Source organism: Miscanthus floridulus, chromosome 11, assembly GCF_019320115.1.
Source record: "Miscanthus floridulus cultivar M001 chromosome 11, ASM1932011v1, whole genome shotgun sequence".
NCBI lineage: Eukaryota > Viridiplantae > Streptophyta > Magnoliopsida > Poales > Poaceae > Miscanthus > Miscanthus floridulus.
Window position 1 is genome coordinate 41237802 of NC_089590.1, and position 16731 is coordinate 41254532.

General features: G+C 43.2%; 2 pseudogenes; both read left to right on the forward strand.

Moving 5' to 3' along the window:
- Positions 1 to 9668: 9668 nt before the first annotated feature.
- On the forward strand, positions 9669 to 11463 carry LOC136493391 (uncharacterized; annotated as a pseudogene).
- A 1072-nt stretch (positions 11464 to 12535) lies between these two features.
- On the forward strand, positions 12536 to 16387 carry LOC136493005 (uncharacterized; annotated as a pseudogene).
- Positions 16388 to 16731: the final 344 nt, after the last annotated feature.

Genomic DNA, 16731 nt, shown 5'->3' on the forward strand with positions numbered 1-16731 from the left:
GGCTACAGAATAAGTTATTTTGTAGCCAGCTATAGGGTAGTAGTTCTATATATATATATATATATATATATATATATATATATATATATATATATATATATATATATATATATATATATATATATATATATATATATATATATATATCAAGTGGAGGAGACGAGGAAGATATTTTTGTGTCGAGCCGATGGGAGGCTAACATATATACCCATCGGCTTTACACAAGAATATCTTTCTGGTCTCCTCCACTTCTCCTGTTGCCTCCTCGTCTCCTCCGCTTCTTCCTCCCCAACAGCGACTCCTCCTGCTCCCTCCGCACTGGGCCACAACTGCAAGCGACCACCCCTAGCAGCGTGGCCACCCCAGGCGCATGCGACGCCGACAACCCGGCGAAGTGACCCCAGTGCCACAGCTGCTGCTCCACCCCTCCTGACATGACCAAGCCCTAGCACGGCGGCACGGACGACAACCGGCCCTAGTAGCGTGGCCGTCCCAGTGCACGCGACGCTGGCAGCCCCGACAGTGTGGCCCCGGTGCCATCGCTACTACTCCGCCCCTCTCGACACGAGCAAGCCCTAGCGCGGCGGCACGGATACGGCCGTCCCTGTGCGAGAGGCCTATCACAACCAGCCCTAGGTGAGGGTGTGTTGCCTCTTTTGTTCCTCTCCCCTTCCCTCGCCGACGTCAGGGATGTGCGATTTGTTGATGGAGATGACTATTGGAACGAGGGTCAGGCCACCACGATAAGTTTCTCTGAGGTTTGGGTCTGCTGCCCCTTTGTCCTTCTTTCTTGTCGCAAGCAAAGAGATAACAAGCACCCTCAATGTTTGTTCAATCCGATTTAGCCAAGTTGCAGACCACTCAAATGTTGGAAATTATGAGGATGTTTATTTTGTCCTAAATTTTGTGCTGGAGCTTCGACCAACTAACTTGCTTTGGATATCAGTTTTGCCTTGCTAATATTGTAGAGTTAATGAAAGGGATACATTTTCCATGCTACCAGCTTGCAACTAATTTTAGTTGGGGATTCTCTTTAGTTTTCGATTACTGTAATGCTTCTATTGTCTAAAAAAGTCTTAATTTTATTTGTAAAATCTTTGGAGTAATCTATCCTTGAAATTGAACTATATTATGCACCCTTCTTTTTCTTTCAGATGCGATCCGGTGATTTCCATGTTTCTCTTTTGTAACCACTGTTGGACCAAGGTGATCTGGGATTTATTTAATTTTTTATTCCCTTTCAATAGTTGTGTACGCAATTCTAATGTTCTTCAGTGAGGGAGGCATGTTTCCTATATCAGAAAATACAGAGCAACACTGCAGTAGAACATATTCTTCAAGATCAGGCCAAACTTGATTGCTTCATCTTGAATTTATGTTGCCAATTCCCTGTCTGGACACAAAACTAATATTGTTGGACCTTCACTTGAATTATGCTTTAGGCGCTCCACAAGAATAAACCCTGGGAGGAGATAGCCTAGTGTTTTAGATGAACCTGTCTTTGCCACAGCTACTATATCGTGACCCTTTATACCAGTTGGAGATGACTGAGCTTGGATACAATTTCCCTAAAGCAATATGCTAAATATTCATTTGGTATGTCATTCCTATCAGATTTTTCAAGCATCTTTGATGAGCATGGACATTAATAATTTTGAGTTGCTGTAGACAGGCCTAAAAGGCATTCATTTCTGGTAGATTAGTTTGCACAGAAATCATAGATTAGTTTGCATTCATTCCATCTTACAAGAAGTTCAGGACATCTGTGTCAGCTTCACTTTTTCCCATGTGTTCTCAGTTTTTATGGTATTAGTTGGTCCTCATGGATGTGAAGCTAAATAATTGTGTTCTGCATATAGACCCAGTATAGAATTATCAATGCCTACCTACATTGTCCGTGCCTGATATTATGTTTTGTTTTACTCTTTCTGCTACTATCATGAATTAGATGAGATTTACATTTGAACGCATAAATGAGTCCTACCATACTGATTCATGGCCTAGATGCATGGATTCCAAAGTTTCCAAAAGTCTTATCTAGGTATTTTTATATTTCTTTGCAACTCATCCAATGCCTACGATGAGTTGACTGCAATCACAAACATGGCTTCGCGCGGCCTATTAGTCCTCACTGCCCTCTCCACCAGCATGGTTTGCTAACCGACAACTTAGAGTTGGTACCATTTTTTCTTGTATCTCCTGCTACTTTTGTCTTTGCTTAATTTCCATCTATATATTAATACCGCAACTGCTCCTTAGTGCCTTAGTGGTTGCAGTTATAGGCTTTTCAAGAAATTTAGGAGCAGCATACCATGGTGACCTCTTCCATTGAAAGCAAGAAAGCTTATCCCATCTAAGGTAATGTTCATGGGACATTTAATTCCTGAATTTACATTTTATTTAGTAGAGAGGAATTTAGTGAATCACTGTGACAGAATAAAATGGCACCAAATAAATTGAGGGTTTAGAGTTTAGCAGTCCTAGAACCCTTAATTTATCTTTGCTTGGTTAATTTATACCATAAGCAATAACCCTAGTTCCTAGAACCTTCAATTTATCATGTTTCCAAATTGGTAGTAGTCCTCATGGTCCCACTGTCTTGTAATAGTTCCTATCTCTTTCAAGAGACATACATAGATACTCTCTCAAAAGTTTCTCATTATCCATCTGTAAACTTTCAGTGCTGATAGCACAGTTGTTGCAAATGCAGGAATGAAAGGTGTTATGAGCACTCATAGTACCTATGCTCAGATGGATAATTACTTCCACGAATACCGTGCTGAGTACCTAGCAAATTGTGCATCAGAAGAGAGTTATGCAACTCCAGTCCATCAGGTATATCATGGCCTTCATCTAAACAGTTTTCCCTCTTGATCCATTATTAGAAACCTCTGCTTTGGTGATGTTGTTTTCTTGTTTCATGTGGTGGCCACAGGCCAGCAATGATGACCTCACGTTGTTACAATGGATGCTGACAGGAATTGTGCCATTAGACCTGCCTCACTCACCCACCAGGGAGGTTCCTTAATGATCCTATCCATTGCTAGAAGAGGTTGCACTGTACTAGAGCGCTCCATCAGTACCGTGTAGGTTATGCTGATGGGTTGCATCTATGGCCTTCATCCATTGTTGCTTCTAGAGTTGTATCAGTATGTGTTGTTATTCAACTCCATTCTATAGTCAGTTTCGTTGATGCGTGTCATAGTCTTCTCTTGCCATTTTTATAATTTCTACTATAAAATATTTGTAGGTAATGTCAGGTTTAGTCCCAAACTTAGATCTCTATTGCTCTGTTCGTAGACTCATCCTGTCACCTATATAAAGAACACACTGAATAGGCTTAGCCTATTCATGGTGCGAAATTTTAGAGTCACTTTCAGATGCAACTTGAATATAGAGGCAAAGATATGGCTAACCTAACAGAAATATATACATATTTATTTATTTGATGTGCTTTATTGATTCCGTTACAAGTTTGTATTCGCTCATGTGTAGCTGGTAATTGTAATTTGAAGGAATTACATACTTTAGCTCACAAAATTATTTGAGGTAGCCTATAAGTTGCCTTCTTCGCATTTAATTTCAGTTGAGTTTATGGCTGTTACAGCTGAGTGGTGGGTGGTCAGCAATCAATGACTAGTAGTAGTGGTTGGTGATGTCAATGTATGTGTTTTGTTGCCTTTTTCAGGCCTGTTGGTTTTTTCCCTTTCAAGTTTATTTGCTGAATTGTTATTCTGTTACAACGATTCAATGTATGTCTGCCACTTAAAGTTAACATTCATAATAAATTTTGATTATTTCAAATTGATGTGTAGGAGCATTTGCTAGGATTGAAGCTATATGGAACCTGAGCGGCTAAAGCAAACATTAGCCTTGTTTGAATGGTTATTCCAGATCCCATTTATTCTTTTTTAATATGAATTCTTACATTTTTGCAAAGATGAATTTTTAAAAGTTCTGGCAATCTACCGAGTGTGATTTCCAAGTATTTTCTATGTTATCACAGGTTCGATATTTCGCATTGGAGAGAAGTACTTTTCCCGTCTACAGAACCTACATTATTCGTAAAATGTTCTATGTTTCGTAATTTGATTTGAACAATTGCCAGCGACTCCTAGCATTTAATAATTAGTGTCCATTCCATTTTAAGCACAACAGCTATATTTCCTTGCATGATTACTTATTTTCAAGTTCTCTAATGCTTCTGTGTGTCCTGCATTTATTTATCTAAAAGTCTCTGTGTGTTACCTATAACAGCACAAGTCCTATAGAACTCAAAACATCACCAGAATTACTTTTGCTCCACCATTCATGTCTTATATTCCATAACATTTTCTATTTGATCATTAAGTATTTAATTTGCTTTAGTTAAGACATGGATTATGTTGTAGATTTCATCTAATGAAAAATATGAATTATACTTTAAATTTGTACACCTGTAATTATGTATCCTACCTTTCCTCGTTTGCAAGATTTTGCTTTGTCCCATGAAAAAAGGTGATGGATTCTTGCCTTTAGATATTGTGCATCGACCATCGAGCTACCCATAAAGAGGGGGGAAACTATATTTCAACACCTTATTATTTGTTATGCTCATCACTCATGGAAGCTATTCAGAACAAAAAAAAAGCTCATAGAAGATTATAATGTTGTTGTAGTTCAATTCATATAGGTGGTTTAGAATGACAATGGATCAAACCAGATAAGCCTCTCTCCCTTTCCGTCCCCCTCCCTCCGCTTTTGGTGTATGACAGGGAAACCCATTTAGAGGTCATGGAGTTCTGATGTCAATTTTTTTCTATGACTATTATTCCTTTCCCCAGAAACACACTGAGAAAAGAAGCACGAAAAACAAATGGACACTTGATATTTGAACACCATTGAAGTACCTTGCATTTGACACAGGGATGATAATTGATATCATAGTAATGCATGTATAACTTAGGCTTTTTCCATGTTGCAGCAGCCTGAAACACATCAGAGAACTATAGGATGCATTAGGAAGCCAGATCTAGGCCGACCTTTGCAGGTGCCAAAAACTTTCCTTCAAAATTGTTTCATCCCTTTTTGACACCTTTTCTTAGTAGATAGAGATATCTTGGTTTTGGTTATCCAGCAAACCATAGCAGAGATATCTTGGTTTTGGTTATATAGCAAACCATTGCTATGCCACTGAATCACTTGACAGCAAGACAAAAAAAATTGATACTGCTAAATGCAGTGTTCTCTTTTTTCTGCTTTTGCACCTTGATGTGAATCATCAAGCACAAATTATCTCCAGCACATGACATGGAAATCATGATTCTTTCTTTTTATTACAATGTCTAATCTAGAGACTGATTATACATATAGACAACCAAAATATATTTGCTTCCTTCCAATAAATTACATATAGCTCAAATATTGGTTACAATCTATGCATGCACAGGACGAGGAGCATCCTTTCAGCCATCACAGCTCGGCACACCTTCTCCGCGGTGCTTCGCGTCAACCTAGTGTTGTCTCCTTGCCATAGTGTGCCAGGCAAGGCCAACTAATCATGGGAGGTCTAGCATGTCGAGGGAAACATGAACCCTTCACATGAAAAGATTGGTTTGGAACCGATATGACCCCAAGAAATCGAGCTTTCCCTTGTCGTAGAGCCCCTCTCTTCGTTCCCATTTATCCTGCCAGCGCATGGGTTGTGCAGCACTACACGGGTTAGACGATGATCAGCATCTGATGACCTTTGCTGAACAGAACTACACAGGTAAGACACCTTACTAATTGTACATTACTTATATACATAATGGTTTTATACATAAACTAACAAACTGCATTCATAACCAGGTGATGAAAACGTATCAGCATTTTATTCCTTAGGTCCATCACATATATTACTTCTACGCTTTTCCAAGCACTCCATATCATAACAACGGCAATATTCGTACAGATCAACCATAAAATAGTCCACTATCATATCATTTTACCAGATAGTTTCTACTTCACTGATTATTTGTTAGGTTGCAGTCACCACACAGAATGCATGTGCTACTACCAGATCTTCGGTAAACATTCTTATCCATGCAGAGCACCCATATTCTTTTCACAAACTCATAGAAAAAAACTAATATAGCATCTATAGACAGAAGACTCCAGCAGGTCGAGCTTAGTGTCCATCCACAGCGGCCTTTTAGACCGTGAACCAGAATACTAAACAGCTGAGCCGCACTGCCGTATCATGATCAAAAGATGCATCCATATGTACAGTTAGTCCAGAAGGAACTGTTTGTACAAAATCTGTATAATTATGCTCTAGACCGTGTACTACTAATCATGAAAGGCATTGTACAAAACTGCTATGCCTATCTGGTACTATGTTAGCTCCAAACTGCCACCTACAACTGGGAATGGATCGTGTAAACCCAAGGGCCAAAAGGGCCCCCCAACTCACGGGCCTAATTTTACGGATTGCATATGGTCCATGTAAACAAAAGGATTGAGTTGGATTGGATTGGCTTGTAAAAAGGCTAGGCTGTAGATATGGCCCGAGTCGTTGCACGGATCGCCTGAACAGGGTCGGCTCAAGGATCCTAAAAACGGATTCTGCCTTTGGCGTCTTCCTCGCAGAGTCGTAGTCGAGGGGCGGCCGAGTGGGGTGGGTCCTTAGGAGCTGAGGGGCGGCAGCGCAGGTTGAGGAGGAGGAGGAGGCGGCAGCAGCAGCAGCAGCAGCAGCGATTCGGTGTCCAAGATCCTTCCATCAGCGGCATCGCTTCTCCATCTGTCGCCATCGCTTCCTCAGGGCGGCGGTAGCAGCGATTCCTCAGGCCCCATCGCTTCTTCATCCGTCGGCAAGATCCGTCCTCCGGCGCATGGGGCGCCTCTCGGCTGCCAAGTCCGCAAGGTAACAACTAATCCATCCCTCTGTCTATCTACTTGCAGTTTAGTCTTTGCTGTAGATCGAGTAAGGGCGTTGGGTAGATTGTACCAAGAACCTAGATTTGGATCCTTTTTCTGCCATATACTTGGTGTCATATAGCAGTGTCTGTTTGAGATTATTCATATTTAGTGCATTTTCGTCAAGCAGGTAGCCACCTTCGCTTCCTTCAATGTTTCTGCTGAAGCTAGATTTCCTATTCCAAGTGCTCATTTGGTGCTACGTGGGGGTTTCCAAGTGCTGATTTGGTACTGCTTTGGTGTGTGCAAGTTGACACACATATGTGTATAGCAGGTAAAAGGCCTGTTTACTTTCTTGGACTTCGGCAGTGATTTTACTATCACTTCAGCCCGAACATGTTGGTATATACTGAGTTTTATGCAAATACTAGGCGTACTGATAGGAATTGATCCATCCATCCATTCTATATGTAGAGGGACTGGGCAATACAATTTGAATTGTTCTCCATCCATATCAGTTCACCAGTAGATGAAACTATCACAGGCTGCATTTTTAACGTTGTTCCTTACATTGTCATTGTCCTGACGCATACATTTTTGGATGTTTTAGAACAAAAAATCTCATTAGTTTGCAGTGAGCTCTACAATAATCATGAAAACAAATTTACAAACAAGTTGCAGTCAGTTGTACTATTATCATGAAAACAAATTAGGCTAATATTTTTTTGTGAAATTCAGCTTCTTTGCGTCTTACTTTAATATCCTATCTTCGTTACATATGAAGAGGAAGTTTTAAGTCAGGGCGAATCGAGTTCTTCTAGACTTCGTGGCAAACGGCGTGTAGAGCTTGCATTTGCTCAATTTTCATCACAAAACTCGAGTACTCGCTCAGAAAGATCAGAACTGGATATTTATTTGGATGATTCTAGAGTAGTTATGAGACCGACAGAGAACTTTAATGTTCTAGCATGGTGGAAGAAAAACTTGGATGCCTATCCTATCTTGTCTTTGATGGCCAGAGACTTCTTGTCTATTCCTGTTAGCACATTGTCCTCAAAATCTGCTTTTAGTGCTGCTGGAAGGATACTCGATAAAAATAGGACATCTCTCTCTCTAGAAACTCTCGAAGCGTTAGTCTATGGGAAAGATTGGTTGATTGGCTTTAATGATGCAGAAGAAGGTAACTGTCATATTTCAGATAAATATTGCAAAGCCAATTTTATTTACAATAGTAGTTTAATATGTTTGTCTTGTTCAATACAGGTCAACCAATGACCAGACAACGTATGTTTGAATCAGACGAAGAAGAAGATGATTGACAGGTTAGTGCCCCGATGCAAATATTTTTATTGGTTTACTATGATCAGTGCATGGGTTCAGAACACCAAACTGTGGTTTACTAGAATGAAAAGATGTAGTACATTACTTCGTATGTTGAGTACTGACTGCAAGCTTCATACGTTGAGTACTGACTGCAGTTCAAGAAGTTAATACAAGCATGATAGTATTATGAGTTGACATGGATTTGAAACTATAGTTATAGCACAGTACCTACCACCTACTATGCACTTGAAGCATAAAGTTCCCCTTTTCACTGGTGCCTCTACCTAGTCATATAATTGATCAAGCATGAAGTTGTAGCATAGCTGCAGTTATTTGTTTTAATAAAATGCCTATTAGTCAATGAAGCATGAAGTTCCCTAATCTGTGTTCTGTTATTTGTTTTAATAAAATGCCTATAGGGGCCCACAGCCCCTCCAGTTTCATAAAAAAAAGTTCTAGCATAGCTGCAGTTGACATCCCAAGTCCATTCATTTATCTGCAGTTAACATGTATATGATCAAATAGTAAATTCCTAAGTTTGAGTTTTGTGCTTGGTGTCTTTGCAGATGATGTCTTTGCAGATTGTGGGCTTCTGGCAGATTGTTGTCCCTAGCCAGAGCTCATTGATCTCTGACGTGCGGCGCAGGCTCACTGATCATTGAACCTTTGCATAATGTTTGCAAGTCACAATAATCAACTTTTATTGTTCTTCTTGGATTCATCGGATCGTATGGCCAGAAATTTGTAATTTTGTTTTAGCATGTTGATTCATGCTCAATCCTAATTAGTCCTTTTAGCTACTTAATTAATCATTAGCTACTTCTGTGTACAATGAAACACATTCAGCATGCTACTTCTGTCAGGATCGAGACGGAGTAGTGCCCAACGTCCAGCATTGTATTTCTTTTTTGTTTTTTTGACATCTGCAGCATTGTATTTGTTTTTTTTTTACATATGCAGCATTGTATTTCTGTTTACATGCAAGCGTACAAGCATTGTATTTCTGTGCAAATGTAAGCTGTGCAAGCTGTAGCCTGCGCAGGGCCCAAGGGTATTTCTGTGTACATGCAAGCGTGCAATCTATAGCCTGCGCAGGACCCGAGGGCTGAGATAACGGATCCAGCCCTAGGATTTGATTAGGATCATGATATGAGTGGGATTTTATTATCAAGAGGCCAAGTTAGATTAGGATATAAAGCTGACTAATGAATTGGATCAGGATCGGACCATCCGCTCTAGAAAATAGGGTCGAGGTTGGATTAGGGGTGGGCCACGACTCATTCTGAGGCGGACTGCCACCATGTGCCAAGACGTAGACATATTACTAAATTTATACATAATCTTTATCCTCTTGCACTCCATTTATTCAGCATGTATGTTTCACATAGACATCAACCATCCTCATATTACAATTACAATGCCGGATATTTATCGTGTCTATGATTCGATCTTTAATCTTTTAAAAAAATATGCACACGATTAGATTTCCGATTCTATTTCCAACTGAGTGACTAGTTAGTTTTGTTCTGGATTACGAAACTAGGTGCACGTTTAGCCACCGCGGTTTTTCTCGTCCCTCAGGCGCAGCAGCCAACAAGGTGGCTCTAGCTCTGCTCGTCTTCTTCATGGCGCTGCTGTACGCCCAGATTCAGCCGCCGCCGTCTAAGATCCCCGGCACGCCGGGCGGTCCTCCGGTCACGGCGCCCAGGACAAGGCTCAGGGACGGCAGGCACTTGGCGTACCTGGAGTCCGGCATCCCCAAGAAGGCCAAGTACAAGGTCATCTTCGTCCATGGCTTCGACTGCTGTAGATACGACGTGCTGAATGTTTCCCAGGTGCAGTGCAGATATGACTGTGTGATGAAAGAATCGTGCTTTTTTGACACAGTGTTTGGCTTTGTGATGAACTGTTGTAAACGGATGCAGGGGCTGTTGGAAGAGCTGGGAATCTATCTGCTGTCCTTCGACCGGCCCGGGTACGCTGAGAGCGACGCCCACCCGGCGCGGACAGAGCAGAGCATCGCCCTTGACATCGCGGAGCTGGCGGACAATCTCCAGCTCGGGCCCAAGTTCCATCTCATCGGCTTCTCCATGGGCGGCGAGATCATGTGGAGCTGCCTCAAGTACATCCCGCACAGGTGGGTGCTATAACTAGCGGCCTAACAGCATGTTCGGTTGACTGGTTCATATCGTTGTTGATTCGTGAACAAGTACTGCTGGCTGATTTGTGTGAGAGAAAAATACTGTTTCGACTGAAAATTTACGATCGTTTACGACTAAGCCACGGCGAAACGAATAGGCTGACAGGGCAACTGGATGTTGCAACGAGTACAGAGTACCTGAGCTTTACCCTGTCATGTCATGTTTTCGTCTTGGATGGAATCGGTCCAGGCTCGCCGGCGTGGCGATTCTTGCCCCGGTGGGCAACTTCTGGTGGTCCGGCTTCCCGCCGGACGTCGTCAAGGAGGTCTGGCGCGTGCAGTTTCCTCAAGACCAGCGCGCGGTCTGGGTCGCCCATCACCTGCCGTGGCTAGCGCACTGGTGGAACACCCAGAAGCTGTTCCGCGGCTCCAGCGTCAAGGACGGCGACCTCTGCCATCTTATCCAAGGAGGACAGGCTTCTAGTTCACAAGTTCATGGAGCGAACCTATCAGGCAAGAACTAGAAGACCGCCACGAAGCAGCGATTGGCATCGTAGGGTGCTGAAATCATGATCTCTGACTCCCAACGCTTGCTCTGATCCTTTTGCAGGAGCAGGTCCGACAGCAGGGAGAGCACGACTCGCTCCACCGCGACATGATGGTGGGTTTCGGGAAGTGGGACTGGAGCCCCCTGGAGATGGAGAACCCGTTAGCCGGCGCCGAAGGCGAGGTGAAGGTGCACCTGTGGCACAGCGTCGAGGACCTCTACGTGCCGGTTCAGCTGTCGCGGTACATCAGCAAGAGGCTCCCATGAGCTCCCGACGGCCGGCCACCTGTTCCCGGTCGCCGACGGCATGCCCGACGCTATCGTCAGGTCGCTTCTGCTCGGAGACTAGTGATCAGTAGTGCTATTTAGGATGCAGATCCAGGACTTGTGCACCTTTTGCAGCTCCATCGCGCTAGGGATTATGGCAAAGGATGATGGATTCAGTAATAAAAATATACGTGGAGTCGGAGATTTGTATATGATGCGTGCCCTCAAAAGCTTCGGAATGGCGTTTTGTTGTTGATCCCATTTGGCGATTTGGATCAGCTTAATTGGCACAACATCGGAGCAGCAAGACCGACGAAACATGTGCAACTCTCTGCGTATATTTCGGGGGGGAAATGATCAAGCTTGAAACTTGAAATGCACGTTGTTCTCAAGAATTATGAAGTTTTCACTGAATTTAACTTCGTATGTTAGAGAACCCGTTATGCTCTTGAGTGAATCAAACAAATTCAGTGTATGCACCTTCATTACACTTCGGAACAGAATTGCACCCCAACCACTGAATTTAACTTAGTATGCACCTTCGTTACCTGGCGAATGTATGCTCTTGAATGAATCCCAACCCACTGAAGTTCGGAACAGAATTGCACCTACGTTAATCAACATTCACTGGACCGAGAACCAGTACTTGGGGCGGTTCCTCACTACTCACTCTAAAAATACTAATTTTTTTTAAAAAAAAAAAACTGTAAAAATACTGCAACATACATGCACCTTCATTACTGTCACTGAAGTCTGAAGTAGTCTCATATATCGCGAGTCTCTGACACTGCATCAATGGCTAGTTGGTTAACAAGTACTGAGGTGCATTGAAATTTTAACTAAGTGTAGACTACGTTAAACTTTAATAAACTTTAACTAGTTTTACTGAAATATCATCAAACTTTGTATCTACAAATATATTGATCATAAAATACATTTCATAATTAATCTAATAATATTTATCATAATATTAATATTTTAATATATATTTAGTCATTGAGACGGAAGAGTATCATCACCTTATCTTTAGTATTTTATCTCCTTTGGAGCTGTGGGGCCCCGTGACCCGTGCAGGACTGGTATATATCAACAAAATAATGAGTGCTTGTTTAGTTTCCAGTCAAATTCTCAAAAAGTACTACAGCAGTCATCACATCAAATCTTACGATATGAGCATAGAGCATTAAATATAGATGAAAAAAAAACTAATTTCACAGTTTGGTTAGAAATTACGAGACGAACGTTTTGAGGCCTAATTAGTCCATAATTAAACACTAATTGTTAAATAAAAACGAAAGTGCTACCGTAACTAAATTCCCAAAATTCGTGAACTAAACACGCACTGATCCCAGCAGGCACCGGTGGCCGGCAGAAAGCAGAAAGCAGAAAGCAAGTCACTGGGGTAAACTGCAGTAAAACATCCTCATCCCCCTCGTGCTGATACTTCTTACTACCTGCTGTTTGCCCCAGCCCCCAAGCCAGCGACGTTCGCCGTAGCCGCGAAGGTGTCTCGCCGGCTCTACCAAAGGCTGCCTAGCCACCATGGCCGTTACCGTGTCCGGCGAGAAGCGGACACCGCCACCGGCCCCGGCCTCCAGCGGTATATACTCTCATCTTTGCTGGGTCGATTAATTGGCCGTGACTAGTATGCGGTCCTTGTGATGTGATCTTGTTACTTGGCTCCGCATGGTTCTTTTGCTTCTCTTGATTCATGTGGGTAGGATTAACCTTTGTTTGTGCCCGCGCGCGGTAGGATGTGATCTTCGAACTTGATGCCTGATTTTGTTAGTACTAATACTAACTAATTCGCTACTCTATTAACTGGCTCCGGGCTCCGGCAAGCCCGCAGTGCCTCGAATCCTTTTGCTGCATGAAGACAGGACCTTGGCCTTTTCACCTTTGCGTTTATTCCTTTTTTTTTCCTGGAGAGCATATCTGGTTCTTCGTTCGATCTATAATAATCTGTTATATATAATATGCAAAAGGTTATCAACTTTCCATGTTCTTAGCAGTAGCTATTTTGTATCCATTTTGCTTTCTCAGCTAGTCGCAAAGATTTGTATATTCATCTCAACGCTATATAAACATTTGCTGAAAAATATGTGGATTTGTTTCTAGAAGGACCGATGTAGTTTATATTTTTTTTAAATCAGTCGCAAAGGTGGGCTCTGGAGTCTAGATGGCCTAAAGGACGATAGTTACGGATGGAAAAGTTTTTTTTCCCGTTTATTCCTTTGCTGATAGCGAAATGAAAACTTTTCTCGGTTCAGGGAAAATTTTGCACGGCGTTTAGTCCTTTCGTTCAAAGGCGACGTGTAAGACTATTAAAGCAATGCCCACGAGAGCAGATCATGTTATTTCTGTATATGTGATTGTGATAGGTTTGGCTTAGCCTTGGACCGAGCAACAGTTCGCTTTCCACAGAGAAAAAACGGCGACGCTGTTCATCAAACCATTTAATTCATGATCGATTGGTTCGCAACCCCGGAAAAAAAAAAGATTCCAGATCTTGTATTATTTGTGATACCCTTATCTTGTACTCCTATTGTTTAATCTATGTGTAAGGACAAAATTAACTATGGATGCGCGTGTCAGCGTGCTTGAAAATGACAGTCGGTATTGGGTTCAGAAATTGAAAACGAGGACAAAATTAAGCTGACGTAACGCTTTATCAAAGTCAATGTCTTCTTAGTGTGTCAGCTGACAGTTGCCACAGGTGCATCTTATCTGGACCATTGGTTCTCCTCCTGATCGGATTTTATAAGTCGTCAAATGGTTTGTCATATATTTATTTTTATTCAGGCTGTTTGCTATAGGATATTTCAGAGACGTCTATATTCGTCTAACGCCTCTTAGCTTACCACCGCACTCTGCTGCGCACCATTGGTTCTCCTGATCGGACTTCGGATTTTACAAGTCTGCAAATGGTTTTAGTTTTTCTTTGATTCAGGCTGTTTTCAAGGTTACTTCAGACGTCAATTTATCTGACGCCTCTTGAGGACCGCAGTAATGTTTTGACACTAAGAGCACTAAACCAACTACTTACTACCCGGTAGATGTAAAAAGGCGTCAAGTGGAGATTTCTTGAACTCGGTACATATTGAAAGTTTCCTTCCATTTCTCTCTCAATGAAATACACACCTAAGCGTGTTCTCTAAAAAAAAAATTCCTTCCATTACTGATTTTGCTAAAAAATACAGCCTTTTCGTTTTGGCTGAAACGATCATGGATTATAAGCCAGAAATACTGCTGGCTAGGTTTGGTGTGAGAGAAAAATATTGTTCCAAGCTTATAATCCACGATCATATAAGCCGAAACGAACAGGCTGATGAACTCCGGAGCAAGTCTGACATTTCTGAACCTCAACCTATCAAAGGGACTGCTTCAACGACCAGCGAGATAAACAGAACAGAGTGCATTCAACAAAATAAACTGCATGCATAATCAAATGTTCAGACCAGCGCGTACTTGCACAGTCATTCTAAGAGATGAATACATGACGCCGTGTCAGTTGGACGTACTAATTTGTTCGCATTTCACTCGCAGGAACGACAAGGAAGCTTATCCTAGCACTGCTAATATGTCTATCGGCGCTGCTGTACAAGCAGATTCAGCCGCCACCGCCCAAGATCCCCGGTTCGCCGGGCGGCCCACCGGTCACGGCAACCAGGACGCGGCTCAGCGACGGCAGGTACCTGGCCTATCTGGAAACCGGCGTCCCCAAGCAGAAGGCCAAGTACAAGATCATCTTTGTCCATGGATTCGACTCCTGCAGAAACGACGCGCTTCCAATCTCCAAGGTATGCTTTGTTACCAAACTGTATGTGACAGATTGATCTGTTTCACGGAATGAGGAACCGGTGGATGCAGGAGCTGGCACAAGAGCTGGGCGTTTACCTGTTGTCCTTCGATCGGCCAGGGTACGCCGAGAGCGACCCGCACCCGGGCAGGACCGAGAAGAGCATCGCCCTCGACATCGCCGAGCTCGCCGACAACCTGCAGCTAGGCCCCAAGTTTTACCTCACTGGCTTCTCCATGGGCGGCGAGATCATGTGGAGCTGCCTCAAGTACATCCCACACAGGTAGCGTACCAACTGCTGCCAAGTAGTAATTAGTAGTCAGTACCAACCAGGTCCGATCCTTTTTTTTCTCCTTTTACCTGGACAATCAATGTCCTGTTCGCTTTCCTGTTACTGTTAGCTGATTTATTAGAAAAAAAAATACTATTTATTGACTGAAAATGCACGGCTTATAAGCCCAGCAAACGGACGCAAGTCAGCAAGCCTGAACATTGATCTTGGTGCAGGCTCTCTGGCGTGGCCATTCTCGGCCCGGTGGGCAACTACTGGTGGTCCGGCTTGCCGGCGAATGTGTCGCGGGACGCCTGGTACCAGCAGCTCCCTCAGGACCAGTGGGCGGTCTGGGTCACGCATCACCTGCCGTGGCTGACCTACTGGTGGAACAGCCAGAAGCTCTTCCCGGGCCTCCAGCGTCATCGCCTACAACCCTGCCCTCCTGTCCGAAGAAGACAAGCTGCTCATGGCAAAGTTTGGCTACAGAACCTACATGGTACTGTACTAAAAAAATTCAGCCATTGTACCTCGCGCTCATCGATCTTGCATAGATTGCCGCCACGAAATTATTGTGTGAATGCGTGCTGTGTGATTTTTGCTTGCAGCCGCAGATTAGGCAGCAGGGGGAGCACGAGTGCCTGCACCGGGACATGATGGTCGGCTTCGGGAAGTGGAGCTGGAGCCCGCTGCAGCTGGAGAACCCGTTCGCCGACGCCGATGATGGCCAGGAGGGGGCGGGGAAGGTGCACCTGTGGCACGGCGCCGAGGACCTCATCGTGCCGGTCAGCCTGTCAAGGTACATCAGCGAGAAGCTGCCGTGGGTCGTCTACCACGAGCTCCCCAAGTCGGGACATCTCTTCCCGCTCGCCGACGGGATGGCTGACACCATTGTCAAGTCCCTGCTGCTCGGAGACGATCATCCGTCGTCGGCCTCACAGCCTTTTCATGATTCTCCATGAATCCAGCTTGTCGCGTAGTCCGTTCGCATTTCGTGGTCCATCTCTCACTGTTTCTGTAAAGAGATACTACTACTAAGTAGTGCCGTACTACTGATACTGCAGCTTTCTCTAGCGTATAGTTAGGGTGCTCTGCTTATGCACTGAAGACTGAACGAATCATGTTTCAAATAAAGACACTACTAGGTGATGTACCGTTCTCACATTCAAGAAGTGTCTTTCTGGGTTCGCTGCACTTTCCTTTTAGGAGTAGAAGGGTAGTCAAACTTATGTGTTCTGGCCAGCTCCCAGCTGGTTACACTACAGTTATCATGGTTTGCATTGTGATTAAAGCATAATAATATATACTTCCCCCTGTACCGTTTCTTATTAGCCGCTGGTGCATTTTGAAAACAGTCTCTCTTATTAGGGCACTTTTGTTAGGCAAGTCATAACCTATAAACTAAATGGTTTCTATCTTACTTATTAATTAGAATGTCAAACTAAGAAAAATAGTGATCTGATAGATATTGGAATTATTTAAGGAAGATAGAAGAAAATGGTTTCTTA